Genomic DNA, 15,396 nt, shown 5'->3' with positions numbered 1-15,396 from the left:
CAGATGGGATATAAATACTATTGCCGAACCTTCCCGAAGGAGTCCGTCGGCCACAATTATTCTATCCGTTACAAACTATTTACCGCCGGACCGTCGGCTACAGAATACCGAAACACCGCCGGACCGTCGGCTACAGAATACAGAAACACCGCCGGTCCGTCGGCTACAGAATACAAAATACCGCCGAAACCATCCAGTCGGCTAACAAAATGCAAAATATTACTGTTGCTGTTATAGTATAAAAGCTGGAAAAGAATTATAAATGGCAAAAAATTGCAGCAGGTACATTCATGAGAAGTTAAGAGTCTTGATAAGGCACAAGGAATATTCCTCTAGTAATATACAACAAAATAGCTAGGACTAGATCGCAAAAATATGAGTATTAAGCATTCTTTTTATAACACATATCATGAAGACAGAGCAGAAACAACAACACTCAAAGATACCTTGCAGCTTCACATTGTGACCAAACAATCAGGAAGAAGATTTTGCATGTTCCTTGTGTAATGATAATGAAAAGAAGCTTCCAACAACAGCATTAACTTCTAGGGAATGAAATAAAAAGCTGATAACCAAGGAGAAGATCACTGCCATAGTAGAAAATTACAATTACAACAAATATACAAGTTTCATGACAGAGAAATAGAATCGAACTTGTTGTAGGGTTCCTCCAAATGCAGCCCAGTAATCAAATGCGACAATTAATGGTATCAAGAAGTACAGAGGACAAGCTACAGAAAAGGGTCTAGTTCTTCAATGGCATCATGAATGGGTAAAAGAGATAAGCCCTATCTATAGTATGCAATGGCCTGAATATTTCTCCAGTATGCATACAGCAGACTTTTGTGTAAGCAAGGGAAAAATCAAAGTCATAGTATTTGCAGCAATATGAATTACAACAGATTTTAGCTAAAATATGAACCTCAGAATACCTTTGATGCTCAGATTTGTCAAAAGATCAAACTGCAAAGGAGAAAACTTAGTGAACAACAGAAGATATATGCTGAAAGGGGTTTTCTTTTCATGTAAATCAAGGAGAAGACATCAGTCACCAACAGTGACAAGCATACAACCCCAGTCATGACGGAGAGCCATCACAGAAAGCTACAAGATGGAGTAAAACTCAGAATGCAAATGGCAACATAACAAAAAAAGCCCAGAATTACAGTTTACGTCAAAGCTTCATACATGATGGATAATATAGAAAACCCAGCAGAAGATGCAAAAGAAGAAAAGAAATAACCTCAATAAAGATCTCTACTTTCAAACAGCAGAAAACCACAGGAAAATCTTTGAATCTACGAGAATACCAATAGAAGATGAAGCAAAACCCAAGCCCCATAAGTTCAAATAACAGAAGTCACAGTGTATTCCTTTTATAACAGCAGAGTAAGAAGCCCAACTCGGAGTTTTGAAGAATGAAGTATGCAAGCTCCACAACAAAATCCTGAAATATCCTTAATGTCCAGAGCTGCCAGAATACCAAAAGTATGCAAAGAGGAAACTATGACTGCAGCAGCATAAACAAATTTTTATTAATGATGGTGTACCAGATGTGAGTAGAAACAAAATCCATGGATATAACAGCAGGTTGAAAATATAAAATGGAAACCCAAAATGACTACAGAAAACAAACATTGTTTGTTTCTAAAAGATGGTGGCTATGAAAACTAGCATACCTCCAAAATCACAGTGGCTTAAATATTGGAAAGAGATTATATCATGGAAGCCGTAATAACTCAGGAAAAATCTTCATCATGGCAGAAAAACGGCAAGTCGTGAGCCATCCACATGGAAAGTAACAGAAAATGTGCTCTATAACCTAGCAAAACAAAACAAATAATGCATCTTTCAAAATACCTAGCAGCAGCAAAAGGAATGTGACTACCCGAGTAGCAAGGGAAAAGCATTTAAAACTTACAGCAGAGATAATGCTTGAAGAAAAACCAAAATGGCGTCCAAATAAGACCAGTTACAGCTTGCAATCATGCATTCTCCCATGAAATCATAGATAGCAGAGCATAATCCCAAATATGGTGGCTCAAATAAGAATGTGCCCAGCACATCACAGGAGCAGAGTAAGACAACAACAATGGCAGCTAAAGAGAAAATGTACAAACCCTACACTTTCATTCTTGATCTCTCCAATACCTCTCACCAAATGAAGTGAAATGAATAGGGATTTAGGGCTATGGAAAAGTAATATGCTATTCTTTTTTTTTCTTAATAAACCTTGAAATCCGATCACTTCAAATACTTTTTCCAAGCCGACGATCATTAGGTGTTATTTTATTTGCCAACTTTCATATTGGCTTAGGTGTTATGGTCTATGGATAGGCTTATTTAAATAAGTTGATGAATCTTTCTTATTTTATGTCAAATTTTGTAATGGAAATATTAATGGTATCATTATAAATCATTAGTATTTTCTATTCTTTGTGCAAGAACAAAGGATGGTGGACTTATTCATATGCCATAGACATGTGTCTAAAAGTGAGGATTAAAGTCATTATGATGAGATTATGCTTCTGGATTTGATTGCGTATGTCTTTTTTATATCATCAACGTTTCGGATCACACTCTGTGATCCATCATCAGGATGAGAGAAGGATGTAAGATGTATGCAGACCAGCCAAGCCCAAGAGGAATAAAAAGCTTTTTATTCCTCTTGGGCTTGGCTGGTCTGCATACATCTTACATCCTTCTCTCATCCTGATGATGGATCACAGAGTGTGATCCGAAACGTTGATGATATAAAAAAGACATACGCAATCAAATCCAGAAGCATAATCTAATTACCAATGGATTGCGGAAATCTGATATTATCAAAGTCATTATGTTTTGACTGAACACTTGAATTGGTTGGGATTGTAAGGAATAAATATTGTCATCGGTAGAAATTGTGTATCGGTCGATGGGTCCCTTCGGAAAGGAAATTGTGTATCAGCCGATGGGTCCCTTCGGAAAGGAAATTGTGTATCAACCAACGGGTCCCTTCGGAAAAGTTCTTGTTATGTAGCCGACGGGTCCCTTCGGAAAGGTTTTGTTATGTAGCGACATGTTGTATGTGGCCGACGGACTCCTTCGGAAAAGTTCTTCGGAGAGTATTTATAACCCCTTCGGGAAGCATTGTAATCATCAGATCATATCTTACCATCGAAGCATAATGTACTATTGGCAAATGCGAATAATAATAAGAGTTCTGATGTTTGTTGTTCGTGTTCATGTTTATTTTCTGTGTGCGTTTCTTAATTAATCTATGCGGTAAACATTTGGCACCGTTGCCTGATGGACCTGGTACGCAGGCAGGCGGATATGAATTAAATGCTGAATCAGTTGAACAAAGATAAGAATAAGCTGAAAGAAAAAGATGACATAAGTGTTGCGCAGGAAAATTTAATTCTGGCTCAGCAGACAGAGCGTCGAAGGAGATTTCAGAGAATTGCCGACGGAAACAAGAGTGCGGAAGGATTGTTGAAGGAGACTCGACAACGGCTTGAGTTGGTGGAAGAAGCGAGGGAGGAATTTCTGAACCTGCATACGCCACGGGAAGAGAATCCTGACGGAAGGAGATCGACTCACACGGCTCGAAGTGCCGAGGGAGCATGAGTGTGGAGTGACCTCTTCGTCCGAGATATACTTCCGGAATGAACAGCTTTGGTTGACGAACCCTCTTCTTCACCAAATAGCGCGGAAGTCGAAAACAGCGCGGGTATTGAAAACAGCGCGGAAGCAGAAAACAGCGATGGTGTCCAGAACAATGCGGGTGTTCAAAACAGCGCGGGAGCTTAGAACAACGCGGGTGCTCAAAATAGCGCGGGAGTGCAAAACAGCGCAGGTACACAACAAAACCCCCGACATACAGTGATAATGGCATGTCCGAAGGAAAAATTGCCTAAATTTGATGGTGATGAAGCAGCTGATCCCATTCGACATTGTAAAACATGTGAAACGATCTGGAGGGCAAATGGCATAATAGATACAAATGAATAGATCCGACAATTTTCCGCTAGCCTACGAGGTGTTGCGATTGATTGGTTTACTGATGCTAATCCACAAAAATTAAACAGTTGGGATAACATTAAGAAGGAGTTCATTGCAGAATTTCAACTTTTGCGTGATGATAATGAAATTGTAGCAGAGATATTCAATACCAAGCAAAAGAAGAATGAAACAGTACAGGTCTTCGCCAGGAGATTGAAGGACTTAATTAGTAAAATGGAGAATAAGCCAGCAGATGGGCTCCAGAAAAGATGGTTCATTGAAGGCCTTCACTCGAAGCTGCGGAAAAAGATGAAGATCGTGTCACCATCAACATACAATGAAGCATACAATCGGGCAATGAACCTCGAAAGTGACCAGAAGACAAAGAAGAAGAAGAAAAACAGCTCGTCTGATTCAGAAGACGATGCATCTTCAGGAGAAGATAGCAGCGATGACGAAGGAAGCAATAAGAAGGTTCGGGCCCTCCAGAAGGACATGATGCGGATGATGAAGGAATTCAAAAACATGAACAAGGAGACTAAAGGCAATGACCTATGGTGCACGAAGTGTAAGAAAGAAGGCCATACGAAGGGATCCTGCCCGAAAGATCAGTTTTGTGAAATATGCCAGATCCTGGGACACTCGGTAAAGGAATGCCCTTTCAATTTAAAAATAAGAACACCGCAGCAAGTGTTCCTGTCACAGGAGGCATCCCCGTCAGGAGGGAACGGGAACACCAGTACGGAAGGAGCCACATCGAGAGGATACAAAAACAACCGGCGCGGTCAAAACAATAACAGCAATAACAACAATGGTGGAAGGAGTCGAATTCAGTACGATGCAAATGGTCGGCCAATTGTTCAATGCTGTGCATGCAATCTGTGGGGTCACTTCGCCCAAGAGTGCACAACGACGAATACACCAAAGTTGCTATGCCGATGGTGTGGACCTAGCGATCATGATGATACTAAGTGCCCAAAGTTCGGAGTAAACTTAATTGCCATCAGAATGGACGAGGAAGAAGTTCTGGCTGAGATACCCGTCAGGATAAATGATCTGTTGCTTACTATGCCTCAACTCCGTACGACCCTCACAAATATAGTCTCGAGTGCTAAGCAACCCGTAGAGCAAGACAAGGAGAAACAGGGGGGTACAAGTGCAGAAGACTCGATGTTGTTAGCTCTTTCATCTGGACGTTATCCGGCGGTTGTTGAAATGGGCATTCTCGAGACTGTGCTAACGGACACGATCGTCGACGGAGGATCCAGTGTCAATGTGCTACCAGAGGATACGTGGAAAAAGTTGGGGCAGCCGACATTATGGCCACCTACCTTCCAGCTGTTAATAGCCAATCAACACGGAATCAAGCCATTGGGAATACTCACAGCGCAACCAGTGACAATTGGAACACAACCATTCCTATTGGACTTCGTTGTGATTCCTCTTAGGCGGAAGGGGTACGATGCTATTCTGGGTCGGGGGTGGCTGATACAAGCAAAAGCAAAGCATGATTGGAAGAAAAATACTTTATCACTCAAAAGCAAAGGACGGAAGTATGTCATCAATCTGCACACTCAGATGGTCGGGGAAGAAACCCTATCGTCAGATTTTGAGGGAGAAGAGGATGAAAAGGGGCAAACTATGGAACCAGATCAGGAGGGAGTTCTATGACTGGAAGGAGATGACGATTTGGATTCAGTAAATGGTCTTTACCACTGGCAGATAGAGGATTACGAGCTCTTTCCGAGTTGTAATATCCTAAGGATTGACGAAGGTAAGAAAGAAGAAGGATATGAATGTCCGAAGGAATACAGAGAAGCCGAAGGAGGAAATGAATGTTCGAAGGAACACAGAGAAGCCGAAGGAGGAAATGAATGTCCGAAGGAACACAGAAAAGCCAACGGAGGAAATGAATGTCTGAAGGAACATGGAGAAGCCGAAGGAGGAAATGAATGTTCGAAGCAACACAGAGAAGCCGAAGAAGGAAACGCAGGTATGACTAAAGTTGAAGGACAAAACATACAGTACGAACCCAAAAGAAGGAAAGATTCTACTATACGACTGTGCCGGAAGAAAGTATTACGTCGAACCACAAATATAGCAGAAAGGTACCAGCAGCAAGGAAGACACATGATACGGTCTGCACAGGAAACAAAGCAGAAGGGTCTAATAAAAGTTGCAGCAGTATGGAGTGGATGTGTTATTGGCGGCCAGAAGGGGCAACTGATGGAGTCCATGCTACGCAGCTTCGAGAACAAACTGGGTAGTATGGAGATGACACAGAACAGGCGCAGTAGGTTTCAACTCGGACAGTGGGTGTTGAAGTACGACGATCGGAATAAGATCAAACCAGGCAAGTTCAAAATTAAATGGGTCGGGCCGTACCAGATTCGGGAAGTAGGCAATAACAGAGCAATAGAATAGTGGATGCTAGACGAAAAGGAAGTATTCGATGTAGTGAAGAGGTCAAAGTTGAGTGTCTGCCATGAAAGAAGTAACGCACCCCTGTGGACAAATAACTAAGAGAAGACTATAAGTACTGCATATATGTAAATATTGTACATAATTGTTCCAAAAGTGAGATTTTCAAAAAAAAAAGAAATTTAAAAAAAATGAAAAAGTGATGAAAAAGCTACTGTACGGATTTTTGGAAACAAAGCACCGTACGGATTCTTAAATGTTCACCGTACGATTTTGAAGGAAGTGTACGGATTTTCGAGTACTGTGTACAAATTTTGGTGCCGTACGGATTTCACAGTGAAGGAAGGAGCACCGTAAAGCTTCCATAGGCATCGTGCGGATTTCTTAGGGGATGGCAGAATACCGTATGGCTTCCATGTGTACCATACGATTTTCAGTGAAAGGGGTGCCGTACGATTTTCAGAAAAAAGTACCGTACAGCTTCATACTTGAAGGAGAATAGCGTACGGTTTTTCATGTTTGAAGGGTGGTGTACAGTTTTCAGCTCACGTCTAAAGGATGGTGTACGGTTTTTTAGATAAATTAATATGTGTAGTACGGTTTTCAAATGTGATGTACGGGTTTGAAGACAAGGTACGGTTCTCATAATGAAGGGTTGGTGTACGATTTTTTAAAGAATTGCATATTATAACATCCAGACCACCGTACGGATTTCTACATGTGCTGTACGGATTTTCGAGGGAAGCTATTGACACTGCAGATTTTGGTCGTACGGCATACAAAATTTAGAGGAAGTTGAAAGTAAAGACAGCGTACGGAATTTACAATTTGGAATGCAAGGTAATTGTACGGATATTTCAAGCATATTATGTGTACGGATTTGGATTGCAAGATTACAGATTCTGAAGAGTGGGGTTTTGGCGTACGGCTTTTACTTGCTATTGCATTCAGACTTTGGAGGACATTACAGAATATTGCATAAGGAGTTGATACAGTGGCAGGATGTATGGTGTAGCTGTACATTGGTAGCACAGAAGGGTGACAGGAGGTTTTCTAAAAAAAAAAAAAAAAAGTCGACAAATCAAGCGTGCTTAGAATGAGTAACGGAGGATACCAAAGGGAAAGGGAAGCATCAGCGATTGCCAGAAAGAGTGTAGAATCGGCAGAAAATGACAGAAATGGTGTGTTCTATGCAGTTTTGTGTGGGTTTCAGAGTGCTAATTTGGGCTGCCCCAGGACCCCGCGGGGGCGCTACCCCTCAACCCCGCCGGGGGCGTTGCCCCCTGGACCCTCAGTCGTTGCGAATATCAGTCGTGGGAGTCTGACCAGTTGAGAAGACTTGGAGTTGCTGCAGGCATGGAGTGTCTGTGAATCAGAGGCACTGAGAGTAGGTGTTGGCCGTGAGGCTGTCTTGATGGATGCGTAGAGAGCTCAGGAGGAGCTGATCATCCAGTTGGAGGCAGTGCAGCGACACTTGGTTCAGTGTACTTGAAATTGGAAGGCAAAAAGCAGCACAGGTGGCTATCAGGGTCAGATGTCAAATTGGCTAAGGTGACAATGTTGAAGACCAGTTAGTCAATCAATGTATTTTGGTTGTTGATTTGTCTCAGAGATTTTGTAATAGTCGTCAGGAGATAACTTTTCTTTTTGGGGGGGATAATGTCATCGATAGAAATTGTGTATCAGCCGATGGGTCCCTTCGGAAAGGAAATTGTGTATCAGCCAATGGGTCCCTTCGGAAAGGAAATTGTGTATCAGCTAACGGGTCCCTTCGGAAAAGTTCTTGTTATGTAGCCAACGGGTCCCTTCGGAAAGGTTTTGTTATGTAGCAACATGTTGTATGTGGCCGACGGACTCCTTCAGGAAAGTTCTTCGGAGAGTATTTATAACCCCTTCGGGAAGCATTGTAATCATCAGATCATATCTTACCATTGAAGCATAATGTACTGTTGGCATATGCGAATAATAATAAGAGTTCTGCTGTTTTCTATTCGTGTTCGTGTTTATTTTCTGTGTGCGTTTCTTAATTAATCTATGCTCCTTCAGAAAAGTTCTTCGGAGAGTATTTATAACCCCTTCGGGAAGCATTGTAATCATCAGATCATATCTTACCATCGAAGCATAATGTACTGTTGGCATATGCGAATAATAATAAGAGTTCTGTTGTTTGCTGTTCGTATTCGTGTTTATTTTCTGTGTGCGTTTCTTAATTAATCTATGTGGTAAACAAATATAGGAATCAGTTGTAAGTTGAATTTGGACTTTGACTAGGCATTTTGAGTGTCTTTCTGATCAGTTAGTGTTTCTTGCAGAATTCTGAGTGAGTCATTGATGTTATTATGACTTAGCGCAGTTATCAAGCAGTGAGTCATCGTTTTTGATGAGGATTGACTCCTCTTTTGGAGCCTTTTTCCATGATTTCGATCCAAGGTGGTTCCTCATTTTGAGGGTCATTTATTGGTTGTTGAAGGAGGTTTTTGATATATTCTATCACTTGTAAAAAGGCATTCAATATTGAGCAGAGATCTTTGGTTACTTTTCACTGTGTCTTTAGTATTGTCTCACATTGGAAATGTATTTTCAGAACCTTGAAGGAATATATTCTCGTTAGGCATCTTTTCGTGACTGTTATTGTTCTATACAGGTCAAAAAATGTACTAGTTATTGTAGGTGTTGAATGTGATTAATTTCCTTTTAATACTTTCAAGTATTTGGTCTTCTTTTGAAATACTTATGTGCAATTCAATGTGTCAAAAATTGTATCAGTATATCCATTGCTAAAAATTTTCAACCCGTGTTCAAGGAAATGCAGTTTTGATCACAATCTTTTGGTGCATAACCATTTTACCTAGGCATTTGTTTTTAATCAGCCTTTCTTATTCCATTTCCCCACAAGTTTATTTTCTAGTTACCTATTGTTAAGTGACATACCATTGCAAATCCAATAGGAATCAGCCTAGAATTCATTTCAGTTCTATTTTAGGTCACCCACACCTTGGACTGATCTCATGTTCTCCAGAAATCTCTAGTATTTTGATGCAGAGATAGGGTGCAATTTCTGGAGTTAACACACTAAATTCTTCTTATCTTTGACTTCAAATCCATGTGGTTGTTCCATATATATTTCTTCTTCCAAATCATCATGGAGAAAAGTTGTTTTAACAGCAAGTTATTCCAGATGCAAATCTTCAACAGCCACAATACTTAAAATAGTATGAATAAAAGTCATCTTAACAACCGGAGGAAATATCTCATCAAAAATCACCTTTTTCTATACAATCCTTTTATAACTAACCTGACTTTAAATCTATTCTTACCTTCATCCTCCTCGTTCAGCCTATAAACCCATTTACTTCGTAAAGTTTTTTAACTTGCAGGTAACTTACATGATGCCCAAGTCTGATTTTTCTACAAGAAGTCCATTTCTTCTGTCATTGTAGACTCCCACTGAATCTTTGTATCCACCTGCATAGCTTCATCATATCCTTATAACACACCAATATCTGTTAATAAAATATAGTACAAAGAGGGAAAAAATCTTTCATGGGGTCTACTCAACCTTGATGACTGATTAACATTCACTAGAATTTGTGATATTTGTTGTTATTGCAAAGCATGAGAGACCACTCGAACATCATCTTTTAGAGTATCATCTAGGATTGGAGTATCATCTAGGACTACATAATCAATTTCTTTCTTCTCATGTTGTTACACCAAAACTTTGTATAACACTTCTCATTGAATATGACATCCATACTTACAATTTTATGCTTTTCAAAAAATTTAAGTTTATATCTAAATTCATCAATGTCATATCCAACAAATATATATTTCTTTGACTTAAATTATAGCTTGCTCCTATTTTCATTATCTATATGTGCAAAAGCTCCACGACCTGAGGTTCTGAGAAAAGAGTAACTTACCTTCTTGCCCGTCCATGCTTCATCTGGAATACCACAACCAAAAGGAGTAGAAGGACCTCTATTAATCAAATAAACAATGGTGTCCATAGCCTGTGCCCACATGTTTAAAGGCAGCCCAACATGCAACTACATACTCTTTCCATTATCCATTATCGTCCTATTCCTGCGTTCAGCCAACTTCATTTTCTTGTGGAGTACTTGGAACAATTTTTGCCTACAATAGTGGAACAATAATCTTCAAAATCTTTGTTGCAATACTTAACAATCATTATCAGATCTGAGACATTTAGTCTTTTGTCAGTCTCATTCTCAACCAAGCTTTTCCATTTTTTAAAAGTTTTAAATCTATCAAATTTAGGTCTAAGGAATATATAAATACTTTTCTAGTTGCATCATCAACAAATGTAACATAATATAGAGAGCCACGAAGGGAAGATACTTGAGTTGGTTCCTATACATCTGTATGCACAAGCTCTAATTTATCATTTTTATTTTCCTTCACTCTTCAAAAAACTAACTCTTTTTTTCTTTCCATACACACAACTTTCACATAAATCCATATCGACACATTTTAGACCAGGTAAAACTTTGCTTTAATGAAGTAATCTCATACTTTTTTCACTTATGTGCCTAAATTTGTTGTGTCACAGCATTGTTTTAGAATCTACAACAATTGTTTGATGTTCTTCCCACCCTACTACAACAATTGTTCCAGAACATTAATTTTTTTTGAAACAATTAAAGTAGAAGAAAAAGTATGACATGTACAAAGATATAAAGTGTCTACTTTCACACCTTTTGTTACTACTAAGGAGCCCTTTGAACCCTTCAAATTTTTATCTTTAAAAGTAACTATGCTACCTTCACCTAGTTGCCCTGCTAAGATTAAATTCCTACTCCACTTTGGAACATGTCTTACCTCTTGTAGTAGCCAATGATTCTCATTATGTAACTTAATCTTAATTCTTCCTTTTCCAACAATCTGACAAGTCCATTATCTCCCACATAGGCTAGGCCAAAATACCCTTGCACATAATCAATAAAATAACTTCTACGAGATGTAGCATGAAATGAAGCTCCTGAATCTAAAACCCATGAATCATCTCCATTTTCTAAGGAAAGAAGTAAAGCATCCTCTTTAGATTTATTACTTACAACATTTGCCTACTTATTTCCTTCTTGTTTATCTCCTTTATTATTCTTTCAAGATCAGCAATCTTTCTTCTTAAGACCTAATTTTCCACAGTGCCGACAGTCTCTTGATCCTCTGGATTGAGACCTCTTTCTCTTTGACTTTCCTTTTGGTTTCTCACAATTTTCAAAATCATTTCCTCTTTTTGTTGCTCTACCCCTACTTTCTGCAATCAAAACATTGTATACTGTAGGATCCACCTGAGCTTTTCCTACTAATTTCCTCATTCAGAATAACACCAATAACATCATCAAATTTCACAATATTTGAACAAGTAATAGAGTTACTAATAGCCATTACCAAGTCATTCTAGCTTTCAGGCAAAGAACACAAAATTAAAAGATCCCTAGTTTCTTCATCAAAATCGACATTTGTAAAAAATAATTGACTAGTAACTGTATTAAGCTCATTTAAATGATCAGCAACAGACCCACCTTCTACCCTTTTCATATTAAATAAATGCTTCGTAAGAAATACCATATTCAAAGCAAACACTAGTACATTTGAGGCCATTTTTCAACCAAAATTGGTCAAAATTTTGACCCAATTTTCGACCAAAGTTCAACCAAATTCGACCAACCCATTGGTCGAAGTTTCTCTCGTCGAAATTTTGACCAACCTACTAGTTGGTCAAAATTTCGACCAATACGTTGGTCAAAAACTGTCAAACATGTTGGCCCAAGTTCTGCCAAGCATTGGTCGAAATTTCAACCAACACTTGGTAGTTCTCAACCAAACATTGGTCGAAATTTCAACCAACACTGGGTAGTTCTCGACCAAACATTGGTCGAAATTTCAACCAATGCTTGGATGTTCTCGAACAAAAATTGGTCGAAAACTCCAAGCATTGGTCGAAATTTCAACCAGTGTTTGGTCGAGAACATCCGAGCATTGGTCTTGGTCAAAAAAAATTTTAGGCTCACACTTGTTGAGGTCCACTTTAGCAATGGCCCTTCCTATGAAATTGTTGTCTAAAACCTTTCTAATGAGATAATGTGTTATGAGCTCTTCATCAGTGGGATGGAACGTGAATCCAGGAGTCAGTTGTACATCACCCATATCATGACTGTAACTAAAGTTAAGAGCCTCTATTATTGAATTCTCTTCCCTATCACCCATATTCATTTCCTTTGCTATGGGAAATAAGGAAGAGAATTCAATAATAGAGGCTCTTAACTTTAGTTACAGTCATGATATGGGTGATGCACAACTGCCTCCTAGATTCACGTTCCATCCTACTGATGAAGAGCTGATAACACATTATCTCATTAGAAAGGTTTTAGACAGCAATTTCACAGGAAGGGCCATTGCTGAAGTGGACCTCCACAAGTGTGAGCCTCAGGGAGGGTTCAATTCCCTCCTTTATTATTCACTATGCGTATAATCCCACACACCCATTTGATCTCGAATGATGATGTACTGAATGCTGAGTGTCTATGCTGAGTGCTCCAAAACCATCCATTTCATGCCTTCATCTATACACAATGTCTTTCTAGTTTCTTTCTACTAGCACACCCATTTCGTTTCATATGATCATCTAAAAATTGTGTCACTCTAAGCTCTCAACTGTTTCCTCTTGATTGATCATCTCATAACTGTTAAATGAGAGCTTTGGGATAAGCTATAGGCATCCATCAAAGCATAAAGGATTTTGTCAGACAGTGTAGATGAAGTAGTAGTATTTTCCTTGGGAGACATGCTTGCAAAATGGAAGCATAGATAAGTCATGTGAACTGTTTGACAGGATGCCTGAACGTAATGTGGTCATCAAAAGCCATGGTTGTTGGATATGCACAAAATAGATATATTGAGAGAATATATTTGTTTAAGTTGCAACTGCCCCAGTAGACATGCATGCAAAATGTGGAATCCTAGATGACTAGTTCAATTGAACCCTCCTCCTAGAGGAAGGCTACAACAAATACATAGTTCAATTGAATGTGTTGGTGTTTGAAACTACTGAGCAACAAAATGCTCAATATCACAGTGAAATTACTCACACAATCTAAGGATTAGCCAATACCTAGTAGCAATTACATGAATAAACCACTTTGACCCAACTTCAACAAAACCAAAAGTGGTTTTCTACTCTTTAGGCTCTGCTAAACCAAGGCGGGTATACCTAGGGATGATTCTAATGCAAACTATGGTATGAAATTATCTTAGTTTCATTCTAATTCTCATCTTTTACCCTCAGGCACATACACAGTTTATCAATTTTATCTAAAAGCTTCTCAAATCTATATGCATCCCCTATAAGCAGATCTAGTTATAAATCTCCTATTAGTTTACAAGTATTCCTAGAATTAGTGGCTATCTAAGACTCAGAAAACTATATGCAAACGAGTGGTAACCAGCATTTATAACTTTAAACAAAATGGAATGAAATAATTTTTATTTTTTAAAAGTGATTTGATATGTAGCAACAGAATTCACCCTTGCCCATTTCTTACTCATGTGACCAGTGCCTTATCCATTGGGCAGAAAATTGACTATTGGCGGGAGATCTAATTCGAATAACTTTCAAATGAATAAATCAATTGTAATCACCCATTCCTTTCTTATGAAATATCCCTTTTATAAGCTCACAAACCCTACTGATTCACTAAAGTATTTCCATAATTCCTTGAATTATAAGCAACAATAAAACCAACATACAACCCATGCAGATTGCATTCAGCCAATTAAACCTTATTTAAGTGACTTCAAAGTAAACAAACTCATAAAATGGAGATAGAAATTGGTGACACAAATATAGTGTTAATACCCCTTTGTATTATCCTTTTGAATGACTAATACAATAACCAATAGAATTCAAAGAAAAGCCCAAAACATCTTGCTGATTCTGTCATCTCAATATCACCAGAGAGTACAAGTGGAAGAAAACTCAAAACAAGTACATACTATTGGACCAACTATCTGTAAATTTCTTGAGAAACACAAAAATTATACAAGTTTTCGGACCATCACATTGCCTTGAAAACTATAGACATGAGTTGCAACAAACAAAGGGCAATTGTGATTGACAAGTGTCCTTTCAAACAAGAAACAAAACATCATAACAAGAGGCAAAAATGAGCATAACAGAATGCCAAGCGCATCAAAAATTCTTTGGGTAGGCCTGTTTCTGTTACTACTACAAATCATCAACTTTTGATTTGTCCCCCACTATTCCGGAACTTCAAAATACATTGCTACCAAACTAGCCAACGAAGGGTTATCTTGTGGTGCCTCCAAATCAATTTTTTCCTATGGATTTTCACTGCTTTCACCTTGAATAGGCAATATTACTTTTTCACCTTCTTCTTCTGTCAGATCTAGTGCTGATGTGTCAATGATCTGCACCTCACCTTTCAGTTCTTCATCATCATCTGTACAGCCTTCTTCTAACTGCTCATCAGAAGTAATATTAGCCATCCAGGTGTTAAACTGTGCATCATCAGGCCAGCTGAATTGCAGGATATCATCTTGCTTCTTTAATATATAGTTAGCCTCATTTTCGAGACCAACAAACTCTTGTCTCAAAGAATCAAAAAATAATTGGACTTTAACCAATTCCTTTGTCGTGATGGCCCACCAGGCATGTCCCTTTTTGTTTACAACTTTATTTATCCTTATGCAGAATAGGTCATCTAGTTCTTTACTCCATGCATCTTTATTTTTCAATTTACTTTTTCTATCCAAGGCACAAGGAAACAAATCAAATTTTTAATTCTTGTACTTGCTTAAATAAGAAACAATTTTCAGTTGCAGAACAATTCTCCTATTATCAAAATCTGACAGGTCATTAGCAACATCATACATTTTTTCAATATGGCCATGGGAAGACCTTATAACTTAATAACATAAAAGGGTGATTTCTTTCTCCCTTTTTCC

At 38.6% G+C, this 15,396-nt stretch overlaps 1 long non-coding RNA gene across 1 annotated transcript in view; it reads right to left on the bottom strand.

Moving 5' to 3' along the window:
- Positions 1 to 15,396, bottom strand: part of LOC149562301 (uncharacterized) — a 33,364-nt gene that overhangs the window by 1,288 nt on the left and 16,680 nt on the right. The window lies entirely within an intron of this gene.

The sequence above is a fragment of the Cupressus sempervirens genome, chromosome 4, assembly GCF_028749045.1.
Source record: "Cupressus sempervirens isolate cs-2001-9-10 chromosome 4, ASM2874904v1, whole genome shotgun sequence".
NCBI lineage: Eukaryota > Viridiplantae > Streptophyta > Pinopsida > Cupressales > Cupressaceae > Cupressus > Cupressus sempervirens.
Note: the sequence above shows the minus strand (reverse complement) of the source record. Positions and strands in the feature narration are given on the sequence as shown.